Below are 23,112 nucleotides of genomic sequence, written 5' to 3'. Positions count from 1 at the left end.
TGAGCTCTTCCAAGCCTCATGAAAGAAAATGCCAAAGCCAAGTTTGTGCTTTTTTATTTTGTCTTTTAATACCACAAAAGTGAATCCTGTTGAAGGCTCCCAGTTTTACTTTGTAGTGATTAAAGAGACTTGGGATTGGGAGTTTTTGTTTGGTTTTTTTTGTTTTTTTTTTAAAGTTAGCATGTAGGAATAACTGTATTCTGTCACGTGTCACATGTGAAAGGTGAAACAGGTACACAGGTCGTGGTCTGACTGGGCACTGGCCAGTGTATTCCTACAACAGGGAATGAATACCCAGCCACCACGGGTGTTTGCTGGCTGCTTTTGGACAAATATAGAGGGGTCATTCATGGTTAGACACTGTAAAGCAAAGGAGAAACCAACCAGGTTTCTGTGTTTTAACTGTCTGTTCATTTTGTGTTGCTGAACATGCTTTTTTATATACAGATGGCTTTAACTGTTAATCAACTGATTAACTGATTTAACTGCATAAAAAACTAATACCAGTGCCTCAAACTCAGTAATTAAACAGGCCACATAAATTGTCTTTTATTAAGCTAGACTATCTTGCAATACTGTGTTTTTGATAATATTGGTTCACTCCTTTTCTGTTGTCCTTACACTTTACCTTCTATCATGTTTGAAGTAACTTCCTTTGTGTTTTTCACACTGAAAATACAATGTGAGGAAATGGTGACAAGTTTTACAGAGGACTCTTGAAGCTCGTTTTTGTGGAAGTATAGTGATGGATTGTTTTGAGTGCCAGAGCATGACTTCTCTTTAGATCAGATGAAAACAAGTAGAATTTAACTTTATCTGTTATAATTGGAGCTGCCCAGTGCAGTTTTTATGGCAGCAAGGTGAAGCAGTAGAGGTTTTTTACAGTGTAATGTCTCTTTGTTGTAGAAGTGGAAACTCTAAATGCGTGAAAAGGACTTCCTTCCCTTTCTTTAGGGGCCTTGGTGCAGTTTATTCTTGACAAATGTCCAGGCTTTTCCTCCCAAATGGTTTGCAGTCTGTAGGCACTTCTCTCACAGACCCTCAGGAGATTTTTGAGTATTCTAGCAAAAGGGTTTTAGGTAGTATTGAATATCTTCCACAGGCCCTTTGCACAGCTGAGGATTTTTCCTATAATTAGTTTCAACAATTCCTTTGCACTTTATTTTTTAGTAAAACCACAAATAAAAGAAATGAGCTGGGCTTTTTCATCCTGGAGGAGAGACAAAGTAGAGGGGAACTTATGAATAAAGTATCTGAATAAAGTACTAAAGCAATAAAGTATCTGAAAGGTGGGTATCAAGAGGATGGGACCAGATTCACTTCAGTGGTACCCAGACAGGACAAGGGGCAGTGAGCATATGAACTGAAACGTGAGGTGTTCCATCTGAATATGAGTTGTCAGCTCGGGTTTTTCATTCAGATTTATACAGCTTGGGTAGCACGAGCAACCTAGAAAGGATTTCTGGTGATAACCTGCAGCCATTCTGGTTCCATCAGCATTCTCATGATTTATTCATGATACAGAGATGTCTTTCTTTGTATCACATGGATATCAGACGGGGGTGTTTGCCATTACAAAGTGGTTTTGCTTGACAGGTTAAACTATAATAGCTATTAACTTTAGGATTTTCTATTGTGTTGGCTTGCCTAGGAAATAACATTTATTTTCTTTAATTAAATGAAGTGAAATGTAAGCTAGCACTTTCTAATTAACTTTGTGCTGGAGAATGACTGCCAGTGGCAATGAGAGATTCTTAGAGAACTTCAGGAGGGTAAAAATGTATTCCACAACTCCTGTTCTGTATGGTATAGCATCCAAAAGAGAGGAATTAGTCTGCTGCATTTTAGTGGTTTACACTGAAAAGAACTCATTACCCTGCAAATATCTCACTAGTTTGTACAAAGTTAATACAGGGCATGTATTTTTTATGACTTATAATAGTACAAATATTTACAGAGGGTTTCATTCAGATGGAGTATAATTTTAGTATTAACTGTTAAGTTCTTATAGAAGATCAATATTTAAGAATTGGATTTAGATATTTAATTTTACAAGATACATAGCTTTACTAAATATAAAAATATTCCTTCAGTATATACTTTTCACCTCTAAATTGACTACGAGTTCATTGTCCTTTGAAAGATAAAGTAACATCTTTATTTGGGCTCACAGTACTTTTCACAGGTGAGATATAAGTGCTTTTTGCCAATTCAAGTGTCTCTTCTGTAATCAAAACAGTTTGGTGTAGTAAAATAAAAAAACTTTCAGCATTTTATTTCAGTAAAATAAAAAACCAAATACAACAATCTTAAGTGTTCACCCTGTAAATTCAATTTGAGTAGTCTTCCATTATTTTTATTTTAAACTATTTAAATATTGGTTGCATATTGTTTAAATTTCCAAGAGTTTGAGGCCCGGGTTAAACAGTGACCAGTGTTTTCAGCAGCAGAGGAAGGAAGGTGTCCATAGCAAACTGGTTCTGTGGGGGTCATGAGCAGATTGCCCAGGCCCCAGACGTTGCCTTTCGTTCCACTCCATTGTCTGAGAACAACTCTGACTTCACATCTGAGGGTTTGTCACCACAGATAAATTTTGTGGCATTAGCTTTTCATCCCCTAGGTCAGGATTAAATTATAATACATACCATGATACATACCAAGCTGTTTCAAGTTCTGAGTTTTTATATTTAGGACTGCTTTTCTTTTTAAATAGCTACTTTCAACATATCTTTGTTACCCTGTTCTTCTAAGTTCTAAGCCTTCTGATGTTTACATTCTTGTAATGGAGTTTCTCACGCACTTTTATGTAAATAATTATTGTTTTACATTCTTTTCTGGAGGAGGGGAAATGTGATGGACTGTTGGTTTGTCTGGTGTCATTGGAGAGGTGGGACTGTCACTCTCCAATCCATTGTCACTTCTGAAAGTCTATAAATATTGGAGTCAGAGAATAAACTTTCCTTCCTCTTACCTTGGAGTTCCAGTGTCCATCTTGTTTTATTTCGTGTCCTATTGCAACATATCTTCATTTTAAAATATCTTAAACTTTGTATAATTTGCTCTAATCTTTAGAGAGATTTACACTTTTGTACAACAACTGCTCAATTAATATGTAATCTCACTTGATAATGCATAACAAGAAGTTATTTTTAGTTGAAATGTTCATAAAACTTCAAATGTCATAGTTACAGACCCCCAAATTTATTATTCCTTTGCAAGCATCTTTTGCTTGTTTTATTTGTATGGGATTATTTTCCGTTCCGTGACAGATGGGTATAGTGGCTAGAAATTCTTTCTGGAGTATTACACAAAAATACATGGCAACACAGAGTGCCAGGGTGATAGGTGGTGTTTGGCAGGATGCTCCAGTCACACAGAGGCTTCATTCCTTATCTACAATTCCTGTTCACAGATCTCACTGCTGCACTGGGCAAGCTCAGGTGGGCTCTGCATGCTCTCGCCTTTCCTGCTGTGGAACAGCCTGTGACAAAGAGCCCTTAGGGGCAGCTCATTGTAGGGTGGCGGGGAAGGGGCCTCTTTGTGCTCAGACGTTGCAGATGTGGATGCTGATGGCTGCTTTTGCTGTTTGCTTGTGTTTCCTAGGCCCTGAATTTGGACTGGTCAGTGCCACGCCAGCGCCAGGAAGCCGTGCCTGGATTTCCCTGGGATGGCAGGTACGTTCCATGTCCCACACACCTGTCTCACAGTCCCCTTGCAGCAGAGGCAGTGTGACACCACCATTCCTGCCAGGAAGGTGTGTCCAGCCCTTGCTGGATGTGGCTGTCCTGGAGCAGTGTCACCCAGAGCTTGTCCCTAACCTGGGACTGAATGGCCTTTACAAGAGCTGATACGTACACCTGCTTATATGCAGAATATTCTTGCTATAACATTATTATTTGGCTTTGAAAAGAGTTAATTACTTAGAAAGCTAGATGAGAATCTAAATTTTTTTGAAAGTAATCCATTACAATTGAATTCAACGGATACAGGAAATAAAAAGGAGAGAAGGGTGCCTCAAACACTTGTTTTATTTGTAGAGAAAAAAGGCTCTGCAAATTCAAGCAGATACAAATTTGAGCTAGCTAGACGAATTGGCTAACATTCACACACATGCCTAGAGACTTTCATTGCATTATTTTCTTCTTTTGCCATGCAATTCATGTCTTGTGCCTTTTCTCTAATTATGCATCAGCTTTTGATGGAGTGGCAGTGAAGTATTATCTCTTTTTTCTTTTTTTTCTTAATGCCTCATTTAACAACTATTTCACATGCAGTGTATGAAAAATTTTACTGTAATATAAAAGTTCTGTCTTTCTTGTGGTTAATTTCCCTTGTAAAGAAGACATAAAACATCCTTTTCACAAACTACATTTTTCTCAGAACTTTTGTAGTCATGTTTCTCTCCCAGTTGATTCTTTTTCCATGAATATCCCTTTCTAAAATTATGTGCCTGAACAACAAACCAACAAATTTGATCATCATCCTAGAATATGTGCAGAGGTTGTTTTTCAGACTCTCATACACCTTTTTGTTCTTCAATTTTAAACCAGATAAAGAAGATAAAATATTTTTAATGTTAAACCAGAATAAAGCATACATAAATAAATTAAATGTCACTCTCATCTTGCTAAAAGAAATGATCAGTGCTTCATAGTTCTAGAGCTCTGTAAAGAGCAATGTTAATATAAGATACCTTTTCTGTATTTTTAATATAAGATTTTTGAGAGAGGCAAGGCAGATTTTGGAATCTGGCTGGCCCAGATGCCTAGGACTGGCTGTAGGATTTCACTGTGTCCTTGCAGTCATGTGGGAAGTCAGGGGAGCCGTAGCAATAGCAGCCCTCAGGTTCCTGCTGCATGGTTTTAGCCCTCTGACAGCTGGATGTCTCCCTGGGCCATCCTAAAGCAGTGCTCTGCTCAGGCCTTATGAGGTTGCCTTTGGAATGCCTGGCTTGGAATAGGTGCCTAGGTATACATTAAAATTTATGTGCCCAGCTTTTGGGTGATCCACATAATGAATCCTTCTTTGATAATTTTTAGTTCAGGCTCTCAGTTATGCTTCCACTTGCTCGTTTTAATAAGATAGAAATCTCAGTAAAATTGCTTGTACTTACATCATATAATCCAAAAGAATATTCTGTCCTATTTTTTTTTCCTCTGTATTCTCATACTTGTCCTGTTTTATCCTTAGTCATTTTCCCCAGCTGAAACAATAGCAGCAATGCAAAATGCAGATTTTGCTTGTACTTGAAATCTACATATGTATGCTTATAGGATCAAGTAAATGTTTGGACATGTTTCAAGCTTCCAGAGTGCCTGGTTTCCGTGGTGATGGAATTCATATTGGTTGTATATCCAGTTCAGTGGCATGAATTCAGCCTTGAAGTGTAGACATCCCTTTTGTATTCCAAACTGTACTGCCATCCATGACTGATTTTGGAGTTACATCCATAACGTGGTGTGACATTTGCACTGGCAGTCACTGGCTGATAGGAAGGGTTTCTGGAAGTGGTCAGGTGGTCACTCCATGGTCAAGGATGATGTGTAGGATCTCCTGGGGCTGTCCTTACCCCAGGAGAAGACCAGAGCTGTTCCCAAAAGCGGGATGAGTGTTGTCTTGATGCATAAGTGATCCCATGGATAATGAAGTTGGTATTAATGGTTCCAGTTGAATTGAGTGATTCAGGGAGCACTGTGAGCTCTGAGGTCACAGGCTTGGGGCTGTTTGGGATTCCTGCTCAGTAACCAGGATATTGACAAGGGTTTAGAATACACCACACACCTCTTCACACTTGCCTGATTTTCATGGTATATTTCTGGAAGAGTTACATAAAGAATTGTGAGAAGATGACAAGGTGGTTGGAATTTCCAGCTAGCTTTTTCTTATTCTGTTTTCTTTTGGACTCATGCAGTTGCTTGCATTGAGGTCAGCTGTTTTAAAGTACGTACAGGAGCAGATTTTTTGAGTTACAAGAGTCTTGTGTGCTTCTAAATGTCACTAGCTCAATTGCTTAGCACTAGATGATCAACATATACAGACATTCCCAGGTTAGCTAACTAGAACACAGAAATGGATTAGCTCTTGTGACTGCAGAACAAATAATGTAACAACAGACACTATCAATTACACATTTCAGCACAAGAAATTTGAAGAGATGTAGCTAATGGATTTTAAGACTGGTTGTTGGGTTAATAAACATATAAGGAGTGTTGACACCTAGCATCAGTGAAATGGTCAATTGAAGATGACCTGGTTTTTCCCAGTCTCTGGTCATTTTCCACATACAATTTAATGGGCTGATGCTGCTGTTTGTAGGTTCTGCTTTTCTAGGACAGGTGCTGGTTTTCATTTGTTTGGTTTTTAGCAACTCAAAAGAAAGACATGGTAAAGGCTTTTTCAAGCTGTTGATAGAATATGATCATAAGCTGTGACATTGATCGTGTCACTTGTTGAGAGATTCTCTCTCCTATCTACTCTGTGTGATAGTGGCAGGCTCAAAGAACCTCAAGAATTCTTTTGCAGCCAGTAAGGAAATACTAAAATGTTAACAGTAGAGGGAATAGAATGTTCATCTGAGAAGGAGAGCTGTAAATGTATACTGGTTTTCCTTTGCTGTGCTTTTTCAGAAGTCGTTTCCACTGTTTTTTTGCCAGTGAGTTCCCTTGCTTCCTCCTGTGTCCTCACTCTTGCATAACCTCCCCTTCCTGAGGTGCTTCGTATTTTCTTTTTCAGAACATTCATAATAATTTCCTTGTCTCATTCCTGTCTCTTTGCTTACATTCTTTTCCTGTTCCTGAGACCTTTAAACTCACCCTCTTATCAAAATTAGCTCCCTACTTTTTTTCCATTTCAAATGAACTCCAAGCCATTCATTGTGTCCATCAGCTGAGACCCACAGCTGTGTGCTCACCCACAGCCACTGGTGGCAAGTCTTGGGCTGCTGGAGGGAGTTAGCAAAAAGCAAAAGCTGCAGCTTCTTTGTTGGAGGAGAAGGAATGTGAGAAAGGCCTCCTTTATGTTCTTTGTTCACTCAGGTGCTGCAGACTTCATAGTTTGATGTCTTATTATCTCACCTGTGAAAAAGTTACCATGGGCTGTTACCTTCACAGGCTAGGTAAACACATGGAAAAGAATTCAGCAATTACCAAAATGCTTTATCCTGTTAGACACCTGAGTAAATATGAGAAAAGAATTTTCCTAGTTAAATGATAGAGATCTGTGAGTCCTCTCTCAGAATATGTATTACATAAACTCCTGTGATACTTAACCAGTAAAAAAAAGCAGTATGTGTGATAACATCTTCCCAGCTGCTGTCCTGCAAAGCACATCAGAAAGTAAGCCTTATACCAGACTAACTCCTGGAAAAGCAGGAGCTGATTTAAAATAAAAATCTAAGGGACAACGTGTAATGGCAGAAGATCCATTAGAGTCTGCTGTAAACTTAATCTGACTTATAAACTTAATGTGAATGAAATGGCAGACTCACAGTGAAGTTGTATATAGTAGGAGGCATATTCTTTTCATTAAGACTATACCTGGATTAAAATAGTAGATGGCAAAAACAAAGGTATGTTCATTATTCCTCTTGCCATATAATGTCAAAACTTCCTAAAGGGTCTGCCTCAATCTAAGCAGAAAGGAGATAAGTGACACCAGCATTGGTTGCTTTACCCTTCAGTGTAGGTTTTTGAATGACCACATTTTTAGCCAAGAATTCGTATTTTTAGGTCACTTATTTTGTGCTATTCTGAAAGCATTGTCCCTGTTGCTTAGGGAGTTCCAGATAACTGCATTTTTTGCCACCTGTATTTGGCTGTAAACTTTGATACAGCTCTGTGGGAGATTTACCTCCAGACATGGTGTACCTTCCTAGCAGTGCCTCACTGCAGAGGAAATGTCTTATTGTAGCTCAATAATGAGAGTTTCTGTCCATTTTTGCCTGCTTTTTAACTTTGTTCTGCACTAACTGAATGACTTCAATTGGCATTTTTGAGAGTTTGGTTAAACTGGGGTTTTAGAAAGAAGCTTCCATGAGCTGTGTTTTGATCAGCCTAGGAAAGTAAGGAGAAGTTGAGTAGGACTTCACACAGCATTGCAGGTTCATGAGGTCTGAGGAGAAGAGTCCTTGTCAAAGACTGCTTGTCATAAGGAGAGGACTGACTGCTTCCATTTTTCTTGTAATCTCTCTTAAAGAAGAAATTGCACCTAGATCTTGTGGACTGTGTGACTGTTGTGAGTCCATTCGGGTAAAGTTCACTGTGACCAAAGAAATGAAACACAGTGGGAATTTTCAAAAGACAAAATTACATTACTGGTACCTCAGGATGAATATCTGTAACTGTGCTGTCTTCAATGAAGAGAACTCATTGCATGCATTAGGCTTCATAACTCTGCTATTTCATGCTCTGATGAGTTTTTCTCTTACATTAACACTCCCACCCACTGAGAGAAAGGTGAATTCTGGAAAAGTGATGGGAAGGAACCACAGTGCTAATCTGCACTAAAGATCTGGGTTTTTTCAGTAGGATTCCTCTGACTGCTGGGCCCAGATTGATGCTACCACAGTAGAAGCTGCAGGCTCTCTCCTATTCCTAACCATCCATGTTTCACACGTGGTTTTAGGGAATACTAAGGATGCATGACATTGCAGTCACATGTTATCTACATTTAATTGCAGGGACTTGCTGGCTGAAAGCCAATTGCATGAGTCTCAGTGGAAAAGGTTTATTTTATACCTCAAAGCAAAATTTCAGTTCTCTTCATCAGATCTGCTATCTGATCTTTTTGGCTGCCATTAGTTACTCACAGTTCTTCTTTTGGGGAATCTGCACTTTCTGGTGTTCTGTGTTTGAAGAAGGCATGTTTGTTACAAAACATCTTCTACAGCAGCAGGGGAAGGAGGGAATTATATAGAATTTGCATAAATAATATGACTTAATAATTACTTTTTCCTCTTAGTAAATAAAGCACAGTTTTAAGAGCATGAAGCTCTTTTTGTGAGGGCTCATCCTGCAGTATTTGTGTGCTTTGTCTGTCCAGGTCAGAGCTGGTTTTGTAGGTTGCTGGAAAAGAAACCAGAACTACCTATTTTTGGCACAGACTTTTAACTCTTGAAGAAGTGTCACTTTTTTTGCCAAGCTTTTCCTTCCTGCCTACTTGACCAGACAGACTGTGGCTGAATGAAACCACCACAGCTGTAGAAATAAAAACATTCTGATGACTAAATTAGTGCATGGTATTCTTAAATAACTACTGAGCAGCTCCACATCTGCCATGCACCCCAAAGAAAAAGAAGTTCAGGGTGATGCCTGCCATCCTGTCTGCCTCTGGTAGCAATATCCTGTCTGCTCCACTGCTGTGTGTCAGCAGCTGCCATATCTGAGAGCCAGTCTCACAGGGTCATTCGCTTGGTTTAATGCTCAATTCAGCCACTGGAGAGCCAGAATGGGAAATGAGAACAACATGGAGCTGGTTCACAGCCTTGAAGCTTCTCATCTGTCTCGGGAGTTGTGGCATTAGGACACCAGATCTCCATTTTGGTGTTTCATTTCCCATCTTTGCTGTCAATGCTCAGATCACAATGCTATGACTAAATATTTTTTCCCATCCCACCCTGCTGCCCTCTGTGTGGGACAATCCAGGCTGGCAGAATTACACTTGTTTTCAGCTGTAATTATCTTAAATTAATATTTTGCTTAGTCTAAGACCAAGAACAGTAAATTTCTGTCTCAGAAATGTCTCTGACAGTGAGACCCAGGCACTGGCTGTCATTTTTCTTTAAGGATTTGTCAAGGAAAACTTGTGCCAGCCAGAGCTGTGAAGAGTATATTCCTGCATCTTTCCTTTAAAATGTGCTGCAAACTGCATCCCAAATTCAGTATTATTTGGAGACAACCTAAAACTGTAAGTTGTTTTCATTCAAAGCCATGAAACTGCTGAGGTCTCCTAGTTGAGACTGGATAAAAAGAAATGGTTTGGAAACACATCTCCACGTCATTTAGAGTGTCAGTGAAAGACAAGTCTCCTGCCTCAGATTGTTCTCCATTCAGCAACTTCCAGTGGCTTTCTGGGTTGTTATGATTTTGACATGACCATGTAGGGTCCTCAGAGAAAAGTCAGCCTTTCCCTCACACCTGGGCCTGGATATTCCTGTTTCTTTTTATGCTGTGGCCTGTCTGCATGCTGTGTTTGTCATCCTCTCTCCTGTTTCACCTGCATTCTACAGCCTTTCATCCATTGAACAGCCAGTGCACCTCAGAAAAGGAGAGATTCCTGTACCTTGCACCTTTCCCCAGAGTATCTGTCTGACCCAAATTGCAGCACTTGGGTGCAAAACAGAGAGGCATTTTTATCACTGCCAGCTGCAGTCCCCAGAAAAATGTAATATTCAACAATGAATAATGTGTATTGTAAGCAAATGAAGCAGACACCTCTATCATCATCAGCTGATTTTAGGAGCAAAAGTGGTTTTTATAGTTCATAGTACTGGTTACTCCTGTTAACAAATGCAGTATATTTTAATTACTTTCAGAAATTAAAAGTGTACTGAGTGCAACATATCTTTGCTATTCTCAAAAACTCCATAAGAAAAAAGATTTTCCTCCATGCCTGCTCCTAAAATGCAGTATTCCAAGGCCTCTGTGGCCATTCAACACCTGCCTGAGACTCTGGGTGAAGTCTCTGCCTTGGCCCATCATGAAATAATTTAGGTGGTTGCCCACAGAAACTGTGCAGGCTGTAGCAGAACTGTTCCACTGGAGTATTGTGAGTGCATCTGGGCACCCACTGCCTGGCCACTGCTCTCCTGTTTAAAGCTTGTGTTCAGGCTGGTTTTCTGGTCTTTTCCCTCTGTGGGAGGGAAAAGTGCTGTGTGACAGATAGACATGGCCTTTTCAGTACAAGGGGAGATAAGGAGAATTGGAAAAGTCATTTAACATCAAACTTTGTTGTTGTGATGTCTGCTTCACAGTTTGTGATGTTGTAAATCATGAAGCAGAAAGAAAAAATCAGACAGCTCTGTGATAGATTGCACAGACTTAAGTCTGGCCTGTGTTTTATTCTTTACACATGATTCTCTGCCACATTCTGGTTGCTCCTGTTCAAGAGAATTTTGAAAAAAAATGTTGCTGTGTCAGCACTGTCAGTTCAAAAGCCAATCTAGCAGTAAATCAAGATGCTCTGTATTTGAGTGTTCTGCTGTCTTAGAGCCAGGAAGACTTCTCTGTCACTTCACTTATCTTACAAAGAATATCCTGCTCCTTCTAGAGTGACTCCAGTCAAAGGGAGGAGCACTCTTTGTACAGACTGACTTTGGTCAGGACTCTTTGTTGTCTGTTCAGAAAATAGAGGTGCCAACTCAAGAGGTGATGGGAAAAGAGACATGCGAAGCAGGCAACAAGCACAGCTGCTAGAAACAAAATATCATCAGATAAATACATGTAAAGGTGGCTCATACAACACCTGAAGCTGATTTTTGTCGAGCTCTATGCTCAGATACAGGTGGAGTGAAAGCAGATTTGTGTCACATGGCAGTGCTGGGTGCAGGCAGAAGTTTTGAGGCAAGAAGGCCCAGTAGTTGGTTTCCCTAAGGAAAAGGAGATCATGTGTGTATGGGTGCATGTAAACAGAGAGTGCCCATGCAGTGACTACATACTTCAATCAGCCCTCTTCTCACAGCAAGAGGGAGGCCTGCCCCAGTGCCACTGGGGGAATTTGCCTTGGTATTTTCTCTGGTGCCTTAAGAGATTTCTGTTACACTTGGTATTTTCCTCTGGTAGCATGAGTGGTCCAGTGAATAAGAGGACATCCAGTCTTGCTGTGCTGTGATATTCTTGGAGAGACAGGTGTTGGGTTGCTGAGATGTGACTTGAAGGAGATGATGGTAGAAGTTGTGTCTGATGAGAACTCTAAGAATGGGCGTAGGTAACTCCAGGTAAAAGCATCAGGCTCTGAGGTCACCTGAAGGGTCTTGGCAATTAGGCTAATCCTTTAACATGTCGCAGTCCAAGAATTGGCCCAGATGGCCCTGCAGGGGATAGCAATATCTGTTTGTAAGGCTGAACAAGTAGTAAGCTGCAGAGGGAAGAGCTGGATAAATCAGAGGCATTGCTTCAGTGTTACCAGACTGCAAAGTTCTGGAGTAAAGGGGTCTTGTCATGAGAAGTAGTGAAAAGTTCCCCAGGATAACAGTAGCCTTATGTCTTAGAGAGGAGTCCCTTTTACCAGGGTTTAGGTGGAATAGCCATGGAGCTTAACTTTTGGATAACAGAACTGTTTTGAAAAGCTAAATATCCATAAGACTTAAAAGGCACAGAAAGAAAAAGCTAAGTCTCTATGATGTTTATTGCTTATCCAAACACACACATCAAATAAAGCCCAAGTATTATAGTCTGACAACAGAAACTCGTAATGGCTGTCCTCTGTGAGAGCACTGCTTTTCTTTCTTACCAGCATTATTTTAATTGATTAGATTGTTATTGTGAAGTTCAAAAGAAGACATCTACCTATTTTAAATGGCTATTGAAATTGATTGACCAGCAACTGGTCAATCTAAATTTAAACTGAACTGAAAAATCCTTATGGGCATTGTTAAATCCTTACATTCAGTATTAAAGTCAGTGTAAGCTTTTATTCAATACTAAAAGGCAGCGTTGCATTTTCTTGTGCATTTCAGTGGCTGGTCTGTGATGAATGAAATCCAGCACGGTGCCTTCTTACCTCCACAGGGATCATGAGTTTGAAGTGCAGAGACCTGTGCTCTTAGCTTGCCCAGCAGAAAGGAAAATGGTGCCAGCTCTGGCAAGCATGTGGCACCAAGGAGGACTGCACACTGGGGCCAGTGGGTTTTGTGTCACGGCACCCGGGGTAGCAGAATGAGAGTTAGTTCCTACTTCTGTCACAAAGGAGGCTCAACTATCATTTAGTCCAAGTGATCCTTGTTTGATTACACTGAACATTCTATAGAAGCTGTGAAGGAAACCAAAGTGCTATTTTGCTATCAATTTTTTTAGTTTTGAAGTGACATAAATGTAGATCTGATAGGATTTATGAATGTGCACTGTCCTGTAAAAATAGAAGAATAAGTGTTAGCCTTATAATATTTAATTTTGATTTGGGAAGTTTGAAATAATAATGTTTCTAGGTTCATTTAAGGTACCTATTTGAGAATCCCTACCCATATTGACAACCTCTCCATGCAGTAATGGCTCTGGGAGCTGTCTTGCAAATGTTTCTAACCCATTTAATTTTACATAGCTCCCAATTTGTTAACAGAGAATTGCATAGCTATATAAACATACTATTTGTGGTGAGCAGCCTAATGCAGTTAGCCATTTCTTTTTATCTTCACATAAAGACACAATATAAAAAAAGATTAAATAACAAATACTTAACAGAGAGTGAAATGAATGTAGATATTTGCTTGTCCTAGGCTGAAGCTTTATGAACTGGAAGTTCAGAATGAAATGAGACACTATAATGTAAAGGAAGTAGTATGTGGTTAGGAGATATAAGGCCAGGCAACTAAACTATCTGAATTACAGTATTTAATATCCTGTCTTGGCATAACTCCAATGCCTGTTATATGTTTTGGTGCAAATTGTTCATTCCTGATCACTTGAAGTCTATTCCCCTCAGTTTTGTAATATTCCTCTTATCCCATTTAACTAAAGTTATGCATAAGCACTAAACATGAAACTCAAGACAGCTGGTGATTCAGGAGATAGCACAGCTTTCAAACACTGATGCCCAAGGCTAGAATTTGCAACTAAATCTGCTAATTAGGTTAAGAACTAAAATACCAGTAAGTGCCTATCTGCATCCTTAGGCACCTAAGTGCCTTTAAAATACAGCCCCATAGCCACTCTTTTATTTGTAGCACAGCAATGATAATCATTCCTTACTTTGCAATTATCCCAGGAAGACAAGACCATGAAGTGTCTCAACAGCACTATAAAAGGGGCCAGGAAGGAGAGGATCCTTCCTGTCTCAGTCTCTTTTGCTCCTGGTTAAGGCAGCCTGTGTTGCTGACTTTTTGGTGTCTGCACTAACAGCTCTGCTCCTGGCAAGGCACCCCTTCAGCTTGTCCAGAGCACAATCCATAGAGCAAGTGGTGGCATCAAGATTCAGGGAAGCTCCTGGAAGAAGCACGCTATATTTGGCACTGCGTGTTTTAAATGGTCAGTATTTCTTATTCTCTTAGAAGCCACCACTTTTACATGAGTTGAGGTGGGAAAATTTGAAATCTAGCTATTGCTCTTCAACCAGCTGTGGAGAGAAGTGGGTTAGTGCTGGTTGTATGGACGGTCATTGGGATTTCCTTGTGCTCTGACCATGGCCAGTACTGTGCTTTCTGTCCCATTCCTGTTTCACTGTCCAGAGACACAGGTTCTGTGTGTTTAGTGACAGGGGGAAGCTGTGAGGAATATCTGCTTTTCAGCTGACTCTCCTTCAGAACCAGAAGGATCTTTTGTCCAGCAGCTCATGAGCCTGTATGAAAGAAATAGTGCTTAAAATGAAGCTGAATGGGTAATGTCACCTCCATGAACAAAAAGTTAAAGTGTTGTAAAAAGAGGTCCTGAAGGATTTGTAAAAAGAGATCCTGAAGGTTTTATAAATGTGTCCCTGTCTATGACTCACATGGGAGCATTGACTTCATAAAGGAAATACATTTGTACTGCAGATTTTTATACTGACTGTATGAAATTAATGGGTTATTTTAAGAAGAAATGAAACGAAATTCTTCTTGTTATTCTGTTATAGATCTAGAAGCTGTTTTGAAGATTTTATTTGCCTCAGATTAATTCTAACATAATTAATACATGTCTGGAAACATAATATTTTTAATAGCCCAGCTGAAAAGCAGTTGTGTTTTAACTATGGGAAATAAATTCTTTTTCTTCCCTATTCATGGGACCTTCTTTCATTTTAATGATATTTTGATGATGCTGCGTTTAAGTTTTGTACATTGAATCAAACTATTTGAAGGTGGTTTTTAGGTAGCTGGCCTTCTTTTATATTTGGAAGGAGCCAGTAAAGGTTAAGATAACTTTACTGAAGAATTAGTAATTATTTTAATTACAGCAGCTGTGTTGTAAGTTGCAATAAAGGGGTGGTGCACATTCCCTTACAGATTTACATGCCCACATCTGCATTTTAGAACATACTTCTGCACATGAGTAGTTTGGTTATTACCATTAATAAAAAAATCGTATTCAACATTTTTAAAAGCTGATTTTAAACTTCAAAGCAGGAGTAAATTTTTTAAAAGTTTTCCAGCGGCAGCTCTATAGTTGAAAGAAATACAAAGACTTTTAGTTTGCAAAGTCCAAATGAAATTCTTAATAAAAAAAGAATACTGTGTGAAAAGATGACCAAGATGCCTATTGTTTTCTAATACACCCAGGTAGAAAACTATTTCCTGAAGGTTTGCAAGTCCAACAAGTATTTAGTGCAGAGGATGGACGTGAAAAGTAGGATGGGTTCCTGCATGACAGGCTTTGAAATGTGAGATGACAAATCATGTTGTTAAACTGATTAGTTGGCAAAGCCTGGGGAAATAAGTTTAAAAGTGCATGTTAAAAAATGCAGTCTAGAAGTTCTCCAAGTAGGTTCCTAACTGGAGAGCTCTGAGAGAGGGGGGAGGCAGGTGCAATAGGACTTGAGAAATGGTGATATTATTCCCAAACACTGAAATGGAAGACAGCAATAGAGAGTTGGGGCTAAGGTGGAAATAAGAAAAGGAACCTCTTTTTTCTTTTTTTTTTTTTTTTTAATAAGGATTTAAGAAATACTCTCATGTTTTTCTGTCCTTTATTTGAGTTATAAATATATAATATACTCTGTCATAGTAGATACTTTGTCAGAAAAGCTACCTAGAAAAAGAACACTCTCATTTTAAACATAGTATTTCATTGAAAGTGCAGAGAAGCTCCTAAATGAAGACATATAGGAATGAAAGAGATTAGTTATACAAAGTAGGACATAAAGAAGAACAGACATAATAAAAAATACATAAATTAATAATGGTGTACAGAAGGTGAACTGGGAGAGTTTTCCCCCTTTCTTCAGTGTAAGAATTTGGTAACATTCACAGTGCAGTGAAATGTTACAAAGAAATATTTTTTCACTTTCAAACAATGTCTGCAGGTTACCTGAAGATGTTCTTGAATTCAGGTGTGCAGAGAATATTGCTGAAACACAGAATGAAGTTTAGAAAATGCCAGTGGCTGGTGGTTCAGTGGTGGGCAGTGCCATTGCTCAGTTTTCTGCAGCTCAGGATATGTCTCCTAGTGCTTGACTGGGTGGTTACTTGAGAAGACAAAGGAAACCACTTGGGACACGTGCAGTATAAACGTTCTCTACTGCAAGTTTAAATTGGATTTAAAATCTTAAAGAGGAAATCTCGTGGTAATAGTCTGTAACTTGTTTGGGTATTGCTTTTGCTCCAGAGTGCCGGGTGTCCAGTCTGGAGGTGACACCAGCGGTGCTGCCCTGGCTGCCACGGTGCCAAGGGCAGTGGCTGTCTCTGACTGAGGGCTGTGAGGCCAGCCTGTGGCCACTCCAAGGGATGATGTGGCTCTGGAGCAGCCTGCTGTGCCCGTGGGAGGAGGGAGAGCAGAGCTCCTGCCCCTATTCCCTGTGCAGCTGCACCTGGCTAGATGGGAGCCTTTGGATGCATCCATTCATTCAGGCTCTGAGCTGCTTCCCAGGACTGGATTCTGGGAGAAGTCTGGCTGTTCTGTTTTCACATTCAGTGTTTCACAGCGAGTTCAGCTTTGGCTACTTCAAGGCCTCTGAAACACTGCTGGAGTTTGGCAATGGCCCTAGAGAGCCCCTGGCAGCCAGCTCTCCTCTGCTCTGTGCTGTGTGAGCCTGACCTGTTCCACCTCTGAGTCTGCGCATGAGCTTGGGTTTTTTTCTCACTAAACAGAAGGTAACCAGGCTTAATATAACAATTTCCAGAAAGATAGGTCAGAATCAAGGTCAGGGGCAGCCTTCACATGAACGATTACAGCTCCATCAATTCCAGCAAGGAATTGCCTCTCCTGGGTGGATCTCTCACTTTGCTGTGACGTTAGGCACATTTCCTATAATCTCTCTTTCTCCCCAGAGAGGATTTTCCCATACACACACACACATGTGTGTTCACATAAATAAAATTAGGATTGGTACCTTAAATATCAAGTGACAGTGTATATCCACCGAGTTCAAGCTGTAACTACTTAGAGCAGTCCTTAAGGATCAGTGTTTGTCAGGAGTATTACCTGACTGTAACAAGTTTGTTTGGGGAGATTTACAGGCTGATATCTGGTGGGGGACAGATCAGGGCAGGGTTGATATACTCTTTTGAAATATGTGCTTGCCTCTGTGTATCCTTAAAGAGAAAAAAGGAATTTCCTTTCCAGGGAAAAAGCAAAAGAAAAGAAAAAAATAAAAACTGTAGCTTCCAGGGAATTCAGAGTAGGAAAATTTTAAATCTGTTAGCAGTGGTCGTATTTGGAGATTTCTCAAGCAATGCATGAAATAATGTTCACTGAGCTAGAGAACAGCAGTATTGGGTAAAGAACATCCAGCTTGAACCTTCCAAGCTTTCAGTGCCCTGCTCTGCTTTCCAAAGCACTGCAGCAGGACTCGAATACTCTTTGGGAAGCGTTTTTCCATTCTCCATTTGCAGAGTATATCATCACAGAAAGTAGGATTCAAAGAGCCCCCCAGATGTTATGTTGGCCACTCCTTTGCCTGGAGAGAGGATAAACTGTACTTACTTCATTCCCAACAGATGCCTGTCTTACCTATTCATAAAAACTTGCAATGAGTGAGAACCCACAGTCTCCTGGGAAAATCCATGGCAATGCTTAACGCTATTAATCCTTAATTTTTTCTCCCCCCTGCTTGAGTAGCCAAAACCTCCCCACATCATTCATTTTATGTGATGATCTGGAATGCAATTCTATTTGCTTTTAGAAAACTGCATGAGCCACTTGGCTGCTAGGTAATTCAGTTCGTTTGGCAGTCTCACACTTCAATCCTGCAGTAGGAAATTTTGCCAGTTCTTTGTGATTTTCATGTCTGTCTCATGATACTTGGTGCTTTTCCTGAAGCTGCAGTTACTGAGCCACAGATCTTCACTTTTATTGCAGAATAGAAAAAAAAAAAAAAAAAAGAAAAATCAAGTGTTTCCCACCCAGGAAAATGCTTGCAAATACTTATTTTAAAAAAACAGAAACAAAGTAACTGGTAACCAATGTTTTCAAGTTTGCTTTATAAATTTTTAGGCTTTTTAAATGCTTGGACTGCAAAGAATTAAAGGTTTTGATCCACACATGCATGAAGGTTTACTAACTTGCCTGGATCTGTGCAAGCACAGCAATCATCTCAGAGAAGTGAATTCTAAGCTTGATAATCTATAACTGCAAAAATATCTTTCTGCTGCTTTCAAAATCAGTATAGAGTTGATTACTACAATTTCCCTGTAGAATAATGGTTAATAAACTTTATTGTATACAACCATGGTATTTGCAATCACAGCATCATACAGATATCAAACCATAGTAAGGAATGTTGTGTTTGCCTTGAAGGAACTGAAGTGGTTTGGAAAGTTTGGTAAACAGGGAACTGCATTCCTGCAAAAAAGAAAATACTGAGGTAAAATGTTTAGATAATTTTCAGGAGGAATATTGGAGGCATTTTCTTGGTTTGTCATATTTGCATAATTATGTATATTTTATTTATATATATATATGCACAAAAATATGTTATTTCATTTTCAGACTTTTTCACATAAATGTTACTAATGATGACCAAACCATAACCTCATATACATGTAAGAAATACTAAGTTATAAGGACCTATATCTTTAAAAAATATTTAAGATTTTATAGATTTGCATTAAAGTGGAGTTACTCGTTCAGAAGAGTTTTGCAAATTTCTTCAGAAAATAGCATTGAAAAAGGGATTGAGGGGAGAGAAATGCCAATTTCCCTCATTTTTTATATTATTAACACATACCAGATGTCTCTTTTACAGAATAGATTATGAGTTGTGACCGATTAAGTTTTAGTAACAGACCTGTAACTTTTCAAGTCAGTGAAATATTAAATGCTCTGTATATTTTGTCTTGTAGATAGCTGCAATACTGAAGATAGGTTTGGAGGTTTTCTCTCCTCCTCTTGCCCCAAATCAGAATACATCTGGTGTTTGTTGTACTTCTGTAAATGATGGTTGGACTTAGTGGTTTTGACCCTGGTTCATTTTGATTAAGCTTGTTAATATTTTATGGTTTTAGTATCTGTTTTACAACATTTCCATTACTGTGTATTTTATTAAGGTTCAAGTGGTTTGTATTTTTATGGTTGCATCTGGTCTGCATAAACTCTGCTCCAGTTAAAAAAGCTGCTTGTCTCAGTCCTGGGCATGGGGAATTTTGAAGTACAGTGGGATGCATACGTGTTAATCACATGTTGGCACCTACAAAACTCTTGCTCCTGGAGTAGCTCACAATGATCTTACTGCCTGAAGTATGAAAAAGGCTGTGTGTCCCTGTTCATTCCTTTGTGGTTGTTCATGCTTGCATGGGTATGTTTCATACTGCCACACCTTCAGTATTTTGCCATGTTTGCCTTCAAAACAAGAGTAATTTCTCTTGAAAGGTGGTTCAGAATGCTGTCAGGGTAAGTTACATTATCCAAATACACTATTGAACTATTATGTATTTTGTTAAATCTTTAAGAAGAAATCCTATGTCAGAGTCAAGGACTTTTGAGCTTAATTACCCATGAAGTCAATGTGATGTTGTTCTCTTGATAATCATACAAATTAGTGACTTGCTGTGGTGTTCAGCTGGCTGCATGTCCTGTAAGCCTGTCCTGCATCTATTGTTTGATTTATGTTGGGAAAAAAAATAAAAAGCTTTCTTATTTTAGTCCCGTAGATTATTACATTTCTGAAAAATAAAATAGGCAAACATCAAAGCAAATTTAAATAGTACTGTATTAAATAACTGGTTTCTGAGACTGTAAATGCAATGAAAAGAATGTTTCCCAAGTCTTTTTTTATTTTATTATCATACTCCTTTTAAAGTGTTTGTTCTGGAGCCCTGAGAATTTGATGGAGTCCTTACCTGACTTTCTTTAGCAGCATCTGCTCTGAGAAATATTTGCTGAAGGACTGAAATACTCATGCAGTAGGATGGGTTTGCAGGAGTGCACAGTCACTGAACATGACAAAACATTCAGTGATCCCTCTTTCAATTCTTTTCCATAAATCTGATCACATACCTGAGGATGCAGTCATGATTCTGCTGTGAGTTGGGATGTAGACTCCTCATGAACTGCTGTGTCTGAGCTTTGCATCCTTTGCTTGGCTCTATCCTGAGTCCTGTGCATCAAAACCAGCATTTCAAGGAGGATATTGTTCAGATCTTGTTCCTGCTGAAGTGCTTTTGAAAATTATGTCTTACTGTTAGTGTACCTCACAACGCCACTGCAATTCTGAAGTTTTTCTTTCTGCTCCTCCAGGCTACCTGTCTCTACCATTAGTTCTATTCACTTTCTCCTACAAGACAAATTGTAATGACTTGAGAGTGCCAGAGGTATATGAACACATGGACATATGCGTTTTGTACATGCAAAGTTTTCACAAACTGTAAGGTAGGAATAAAACATTCATTAGTGCTGATAAAGAAATTAGGCTAATAGGGCTCTCTGGTGGGTTTTAATTTCCACATTATCTGTTTCTTTACAGCAGTCAGTGATTTCAAGATGGCCTGTCAGAAAAATCTCTATCAGCCTCACAACTCAAAAAAGGACAAAATAGCAGAATGATTCTCTGGTGTCTGTCTGTGGTCTGTGGAGTATTAGAGAACTCAGTTTCTCATGTGCTTAGCCAGAGCAGTGAGAGTGTGAGAGGACTAGTGTAACACCTCAGCACTGCAAGAGTATTTTCACAGCACAAGGCATGGCAGTTCATTTACGTGCACCTGTGCTTTGAAAAAAGTAAGTCAATGTCTGCAAAGTTTCAGTCTTACTGCTACAGAACAGCCCTGCCAATGAAAAAGCAAAATGAAAGCTAAATAAATACATGCTTCTTGAAGAGCTCTGTCAGTGTAATCCAGCCCCAGCTGGATGTAGCTCCACTGCCCAGCACTCTCTGGGCCCAGCCAGTCTTGTACCCAGTGAACAGTGCGTGTCCCTGCCCAAGCCATGAGGAAAATTCTGGGAGAAACAGTGACAGAGGCTTTCCTAAAGTCCAGGCAGACACATGCACTGCGGGGTCACTCTGCCCAGGAGACCAGGTGGGTCAGCAGGACCCATAAACCCTGGCTGGCTGGGCTGCTGCCCTGCTTGTCCTGCACGTGGTGCACGATGGCACTGGAGAGGATCTGCTCCATGACCTTTCCCAGCACCAGCTCAGGCTGGCAGGCCCGTAGCTCCCTGGATCCTCCTTCCAGCCCTTCCTGCAGGAGTGTCACCCTGGCCAACTTCCCTTCAGCTGGGGCCTCCCTGGTGAGCCAGCACTGCTGGGAAGTGATGGGAAGTGGCTCCATGAGCACGGCCACCAGCTCCCTTCAGTATCCTTGGGTGGATCCCCTCTGACCCCATGGACTTGGGCAGCACTGACCAAATATTTCCCCCTAGATTATTTGAGCTTCATTCTGCTCTCTGTCCCTGTCTTCCAGCTCAGGTGGCTGGGTGCCCAGAGAACAACTGGCCTTACTGTTCTGAGGCAAAAAAGGCTTTTTCCTCATTCTTTTTCACCATAGGACAGTAAAGGATGAAGATTCTCCTTGGGCCCTCCTTTTGTTCCTAATGTATTAATAGAAATAATTTTTTGTTGTCTGGCCCTTCTAATTTTCTCCCTGTACAACTTCATGACATCTTTGCAGTTCTGAGCTGTCTGTCCCTTCTTCCAAAGGCCATAAATTTTCTTCTTGCACTCCGAGTTCCAGACAAAGCTCCCTGTTAGCTAGGCTGATCTTTGCTGCTGGCTTTTCTTTGGGCACGTGGGGACAGCCTGCTTTAAGATTTCTTTCATGAGAAGTGTCCAGCCTTCCTGGACTCCTTTGTCCTTCAGGACTGTCTACCCAGGGAGTCTGTCAGCCCACCTCCTAAGCTGGCCAAAATCTGCCCTCCAGCAGTCCAAAGTGGCAGTTCTGCTAATCTCTTTCCTTCCTTCTCTGAGAATTAAAAACTCCAGGAACCTCCTGGACTGTTTCCTTCGATGTTGAATTTCCAGCATCTCTTTAAGTTGAAGATCTCCATGAAAGCAATGGTAGTGATCATGAGACTTCTCCCTGTTCTAATTCTGATACTATAATATAACAGAATATTTGATCCAGCTCTTTGTCCTGGTTGGGTGGTCTGTAGCAGACTCCCACCAGGATACCTGCCTTGTTGGCATTTGCTGATAAAACCATAAATACTCACCTTTGTCATTGCCATCAGCGAGCTCCAGACAGTCCAAACTCCCAATCACACAGGGTACTCCACCACCTTCCCTTCCTTGCCTGAACCTCCTGAAGCGTTTGTAGCCACCTATTGCATCCCTTCTGGTGTGCCAGTCATCCCACCATGGCTCCATGAGGGTAGCTCTGTCAGAGTTTTCCTGCTGCACAAGGACTTCCAGCTCCTCCTGGTTGTTGCTCATGCTCTGTGTGTTGGTGTAAACGAACTCCCAGGTTTTTGGGGTGGAGAAGCCCTTGAAGTAGAATGTAGCATTAAAGTAAAATGTTAATTAAAAACCAGCCGGTGTAAAAATACCGCATACTAAGCCTGCTTTGAACAAAGTTATGTTGCATTTTATTTATTATGCTCTTAGGCCACGGGATAACATTCTGCTGCCCTTCTGAGTTTTATCAGGAAACGCAGAGAAGGAAGTGGTTGCATGCAAGCTCCAAAACGCAGTGTTGTTTGACAAGAACGAATAAGACATTCAGAAAGTTTTACTGGTGCCGGGGAAAAAAAAAAAAAAAAAAAAAAAAAAGTTTTGGTAGGGTTTTTTTTTTGTTTCAAGGATCTGGAAAAAATTGTAGTTTCGGGGCTCAGTTTTTCCCGGGCCAGGCGCGGTCCTGTCTCCTGTCTGTCCCGGGCCGGGCGCGGTTCCGCGGGGGGCGCT

The 23,112-nt window shown here is 40.2% G+C and overlaps 1 protein-coding gene across 1 annotated transcript in view; it reads left to right on the top strand.

Annotated features, from left to right (window-relative positions):
- The window catches only part of LOC135301016 (Krueppel-like factor 16), a 263,897-nt gene that overhangs the window by 29,851 nt on the left and 210,934 nt on the right, over window positions 1–23,112 (top strand). Inside the window, exon 2 of the mRNA XM_064421136.1 lies at window positions 3,604–3,674. The gene's annotated coding sequence lies outside the window, so the exon portion shown is untranslated. The remainder of the gene's footprint in view (window positions 1–3,603; window positions 3,675–23,112) is intronic.

This window comes from Passer domesticus, chromosome 5, assembly GCF_036417665.1.
Source record: "Passer domesticus isolate bPasDom1 chromosome 5, bPasDom1.hap1, whole genome shotgun sequence".
Taxonomy (NCBI): Eukaryota; Metazoa; Chordata; class Aves; order Passeriformes; family Passeridae; genus Passer; species Passer domesticus.
This window is presented reverse-complemented; position numbering and strand designations above follow the sequence as displayed.